Below are 6,017 nucleotides of genomic sequence, written 5' to 3'. Positions count from 1 at the left end.
GGGGGGGTGTTTGTGGTTCCTCGTTGAGTGTCCTCTTCTTGTCAAACTTGTTATTGATCAAATGCTGCGCCTAGTTGCTCTCAGTAAACTTCTTGAGCTAGTGTCAGCCAGTTTCCTCATGGTAGTTTGTCACGCGGCAGCCAGGGGAGACGCTCTTTAATCCGGGACCTTCAACCGCGACTGTGTATTGTTTGGCTGAGATAGATGCTGCCGGGCGCATTAACAGCAGTCAAGAGGATCCCGTCGCTTTTGTGTGTGTACACAGCCCGCAGGTGGAGTTCAACGCACACACACACACACACACACACACTCCATGCACCATGTGCTGCTCCTGACCTGCCATAGACCAGCTGCTCAGTAGGGGTTACTGAGTAAACCTCCAATCTCTTTAATTACCTCCTTCTAGTATTGACGCCGTAAACTCAGGCTTCACTGCACACAAACGCCTCACGGCTTCAGATTCATCAGTGTTTTTACTTCCTTGACTCGTGGATGATGTGTTTGGATGAACTCTGTAAAATGGAAATGAATTATGTAAAAATGGTTAGACAATTGATCATTTGAACACAACGAGAAAGCAAAAATTGAGTGCAAACAAATGAAAAATCAAATCTTACACTTAAACATAAGAATATTTTGGAAAAAAAAACATGTTTCCATTAAAGCTTGTAGTGTTGTATTAATAAAATGGTAATATGTCAGGAAAATTCTGTAAAATTCCTTAAATCGGTTATTTAATACATTTATTCGGTGGTGTATGACACTCCCTTTAAAATCCCAATCCAATCATTTTTTTAAATCTACTTTAAAAGTGTTCCTATTGTTTTTTTTTTTAGATTATGATTATGCCATTTTAACGCGAATAAAAAAAAAGTGTTGTTTACTTGGATATAATTTCTGTAAAGTGGTGGGAGTTCTTTAAAAAAAATTGCCTGTTTGTTGTAGGCAGGACTGTTGGCATGGAGAAAGCCTTCTCTCATTTCCCATCATCCCTTTGTCTACACACTCTCTCTTGCTAGCTTAGACTGCTAGATTGACTGTATAAAGAAAAATGGACTGAGCAGATTTAACGTCATCAATAGAAAATGCCTTACCTCTCCAGGGAAATGAAGCCAATTGCCATGTTGGAGCCAGACTACAGTGATTGGTCAACTGTCGCCAATGAGGAGTGAGCTTCTTTAAAGTCCACCCCCCTTTAGGCTGAAAGCGGCTCAAGAGAATCTGTCAGTCAAACGTTTCAAACGTTCAAGGTTGAGGCCAGCGGGCACCACGTTCTTTTACTGAGGCATCTGATTGGTCAATTTAAAACTTAAATGACTTGGGATAAATAAAAAAAATCTATTTACAAAAATTAGGATTATCAAGAACATGTTAAAAAAGGAAGGAAGTAGAGTAAGAATGATAAACATTCTGACAATTATAATCACTAAGTAATAGCTATTTATTTCTCTATGGGATTTTGGCTTCATGGAGCGAGTAGGTACTTCCTGTTTGGAACATGAGCGAGACGAGGTCACTCAGTCCAGTTCTCACATACAGTCAATGGCTTAGAGGCCCTCACAACCCCAAGCTAACATTACCGGTGCTACAAAAATGGCAAACAATATTGCCACTATCTAGGCGCACACTTTTTTGCAGATGCCAGCGTGAATGAGGAAAGCGAAAACGTTCATGGATCTATTTGTCTGCAAGTGGATACATCAGAATGGAGCAGAGCATAGAACATGTGGCCCACTCAATATATTTTCTACATCACAAATAAGCTATTTTTCAAATGGTATTTTTTGCATGTGCTCCTGATTCACCACAATTTGAAAAAAGAAATATTCACAAATGCAGATTTATTCTTAATTTTTTTTATGTGTTCTACATTTTGGGAAAAATGCTACAAGAGCATGTTAAAAAAAACACAATTTTCATTAAAGTGAGTCTTTAAATTGTATTTTTCAAAACTGTCATCAGCGTTAGTTTTTACTATGATTAACTAATCCAAGCAGCAGCTTTAATTTTTTGTGATATATGGCCATCACCTGCCTGTGAGGGAGGTGTGTGCGTCTCCTGGTCTTGTGTGTAAGCGTACTTCGTGTTTGTTCAGATGGTTGAGGTGAAACCACAGCGGTGTTGGCACCTGGCAGACTGAGGCTGTTAACTGTCTGACATGACCCTCTGTGTAAACTTCTTGTCCCAACACTTAGCGCTCGCACACACACAGACACACAAACCCAATAAAAACTTGGTGTGGATAGTCAAACGCACCACAGAGTTAGGTTGTTTTGCTTTAGATTGTTGAACATTTAAAGCCACATCTGTATCACAGAGGTGAGATTGCACCTCAGACTGCAGAGGAGATTGATGACAGAAAGGGGGAAACCCAGAATGAAGCTGATGTGATGGAAGAAACTGGTAAGTGAGTGTTAAGAGGCTGAAAAAGAGACAGCGGAGAGGAAATGACAAGGCAAAGCAATGATGACACAGACCGCTATAGAAAAGCGTCCGTTCAATATCCTCTTTCTATAAGCAAAAGGTTGATCACAAAAGAGGAGGAGACAACATGAGAAGAGCATTTATGGACTTTCACTAACATCTGATCATTCTCTGCCATGACACCATCCTGGAACAATGACATCCAGACCTCCACCATTGTTTCACCACTCTCTTTTTTTTATGCCTTCTGGCTTTTTTGTTTTCATTAATTTTTTTTTTTTTTTTTGCTGCCGGTTATTATGGTATGTGTTTTTTCTGCTCCATTTATCCCAAAGCTATAAATGCATTCTGGCTGTTTGGTCCCCCGGAGGTCACGTGCATACGTTTTGTGATGCACGCATTATTACTGAGTCAGCTAATTGTGCATGTGCCTTTCTTTGCATTTATTTGTGCAGACGCCGTGCATATGTCTGACTTGCTTGCTGCCGCTCGTTTCTTTTCCTCCTTCTTATTCTTTCCTTTTTATGTCGTGTCTCTTGTGAGTGTGCGAGAATCTAGAAGGCAAAAAAGGGGGTTTGTTGTTTATGGGATGTAAGGATGTGTTAAGTATTTCTGTAGCAGAGCGACTGGAGCTACTAAAGCCATTTAGCAGCCCCTGGAGTAACCCCGGAGACTGCTGTGTTGACGCCACTCTGACTGCTATTACAGACAAGTTTAAGAGGCTGTAAAACATTTGGCTACTTTTCCTCACTCTCCCTCTTGCGTGTCTGTGTGTGTGTTTGCGCTCTCTACCGAGGAATTTGAATAAGCCTGCCAGCTATTTTAACAGCAACAGTAGCTATTGTTGTGATTAGTATCAACTGCAGGAGCACAAATAGTGTTTTAGTGCTTTTTTGTATGTTTTTGTGTTGATGCAAACACACATGCAGATTTTTTCTTTTTCCGGCGTGCTGTCACACAGCTGGTCATGAACGCTGGTAAGGACAGTCAGTTTAATGCCGAGGTGTTGACATAGTCGCTGTGCAGGAGCTCACACACTCAGACATGCCTGTGTGATGAGGGTTAATGGGTAGGTAGTGTGTAACAACCTCTTCTTCCACTCTAATGACCCATCCCTGCTCGCACACACACACACAGACACACACACTGTGCTTTTTAATGAGCTGACGGGGCAGAGCGGGGCCTCCCCCTGCTGTCCTCTCAGTCCCCCTGAGTCGAGTGCGTTGCCTTTTTTGTGTAAAGGAGCGAGAGTAAAAGAGCGCAGAGCCGTGCGCTCAGAGAGGAGTTAAAGGTGCAGGCATCGACATGCCCTCCTCCATCACTTACATCACGCTGAGCGAAATGTGACTGTGTGTGTGTGTTTGTGTGGGTGTGTATGTGTACGGATGAATGAAGGCACACCCGGGTATAATTTACATTTTGGCAAAGCTGAGGGGAGTTTTACTAGTGTTTGGTGCTGAGTTTATTTTAGGCCTGCCAGTGAATTTAACCTGGTTAATGGATCAAAGGGGAGACCAGAGAGAAATACAGGAAAACATGGCCGATCGTCCCCACATCCCAGCCTCATTTGTCATATCATTCCCACCCCTAATAACCTTCAATCAACTATAAGATAATTATATTTTAACAGGTATTTGTAGTATCAAAGCCATTTTAATTGCTAAGCAGAACCTAAAGAGGGCATCTTCTTCCAGAATTTTCTCTGGATGATAATTATCTCCCGCAATTATCATCATATTTTCGAGGTGCTTCTGAGTCAGCTGATGCCATTTCTCCATGCAGGCTTGCTTTGACTGTATGAGCACCTGTGAGTGTGGCGTGCTCTTCAACTGCGCTTTTCTCTAGGGAAAAAGTTTTGTACAAGCATCTTGAGTTGTCTGAGTTTTTGTGATGGACCGGAGAAGTCATGTGGCTGAAAAAAAAATCTGCGAATATGTGAAACCGCAAATGTAGAAAAACAAAGAACCGGGGGAACGCTGTACCTGAACCCACTTTAGAAAAAAGTCAAAAATCAAACAAGGCAGTTTTATTTTACTTTAACACATTCAAAGTAAAAAGAGTTTTAGAGATTTTTTTCCCCCAAAATTCTCCATAGATTTACTCAAGTTGACTAAACATTAACAGATTCTAATCAGAAAAGCAATTCTTTATATTTCACTCAAAAATCCATCTGGAGGTGGTTTGTGTTCTTTGTGTCCCTGCTGGGAATCCCTCGTGTGAATCATGACAAGTCTATAAAATCAACTTTTAATACGCAAATTTTCTGGCCTTTCAAACCGTTTAGCTTTTCTCTTTTTGTAATAGTCTGTTTTTAATCTTCATTTGTTTTACAAATTTGAGCAGGAACGACCGCATCAAAACGGTCAGGTTCTGATTGTGCTAGGTCTGAACTGAACAAAAGGATCCTTGTAACGTGTGAACTAGAACACACGTCTTTGTTCTGTTTTTCAGGCAGAGTCCATGTAGTGCACATAGAGTCTATTGTAGCTCAGTTAGAACGCATCATTTGCAGCAATTGTCACAGAGACTCCATTCCTCAATCTTAATAAGTCAGTGATGGAGTAACATAAAATATAATTATTTTAATTTTCCCTTTAAATTTTACATTACCTCATTTTATCTTACATGGATAATTTTATAATTACAATGCAGCAGCTTAATGATTTTACCATTCAAATCAATGGAGGTTGAGCGCAACATATCAGGCCACAAGCTAGTGATTAATTGCACAATTATTTTTTCAGTTACAAAATAGAGGAAAAGGCGGAGAAAACTGAAGGAAAACATATTTAAAAATGTGGGTTATATTTTGCTATTTTTTAGTGATTATGTTGCTGTAATTTATCAAATCATGCTTACTTTTTGTCATAAATTCAATCAATTTCAATTTTGCTATTCCAGCATAAACAATCCCTCATATATTTATATCTGTTTTATTGATTGGACTTTTATGATTAGTCTATTATCTTAGAGGAGGTTGGAATCTTTTCCTTCCTACTCTGCATTGACCAGAAGCCATAAGTGCACTGAAGATAGCAAGCATTTAGAATATTTAACTTAAAGAATACTGTTTCATGATTCCTTTATATCATTTTTAGTCTGTCAGCTTAACTGTATTTTAATTTTTTAAGTGGTCTGTTCGAGCTCATAAGTTTAAATTGTATTTCTTTGTTTGTGTCAGAGGTGAAAGTGACAAGAAGGAAGCAATAATTTCAAATTACATGGAAATTTTTGAAAGCAGTTGCAAAATTGAAGGTAGTAAAATAATTGTAGTCTTTGAAAAATGTGTCTTTTTTCATTATCAATTAAACTATTTACTTGTGTTCAAATAAGAGAGGAAAAAATAAAAATAGGAACTGTTTAAGAAAAGGAAATAAATCTTAAAAATATTTGCAAAGGGAAATCAGACTGGATAAAACACATTTAAAGTAAAGAAATTGGTCACAAATTGCTAAAAGTTTTGTCTGATGTGATGCCCACATGGGCAGAGTAATGGGGATGTTTTGTAAAGTCTGGTTGGCTAGAAGGGCTGCATTTAATAATTAATGGTTTCTTAGAATTTCAAACTTCTGACTGGTGCAAAAAAAAAAAAT

At 39.0% G+C, this 6,017-nt stretch overlaps 1 protein-coding gene across 4 annotated transcripts in view; it reads left to right on the top strand.

Moving 5' to 3' along the window:
• Positions 1–6,017, top strand: part of LOC112152726 (genetic suppressor element 1) — a 44,060-nt gene that overhangs the window by 14,090 nt on the left and 23,953 nt on the right. Inside the window, exon 1 of one of the 4 annotated variants that reach the window (XM_036212461.1) lies at positions 19–272. The exons of the other annotated variants lie outside the window; for them this stretch is intronic. The gene's annotated coding sequence lies outside the window, so the exon portion shown is untranslated. Of the gene's footprint in view, positions 1–18; positions 273–6,017 lie in introns of those variants that run through there. 4 annotated transcript variants of the gene reach the window in all.

The sequence above is a fragment of the Oryzias melastigma genome, linkage group LG6 (genome assembly GCF_002922805.2).
Source record: "Oryzias melastigma strain HK-1 linkage group LG6, ASM292280v2, whole genome shotgun sequence".
Lineage (NCBI taxonomy): Eukaryota > Metazoa > Chordata > Actinopteri > Beloniformes > Adrianichthyidae > Oryzias > Oryzias melastigma.
This window is presented reverse-complemented; position numbering and strand designations above follow the sequence as displayed.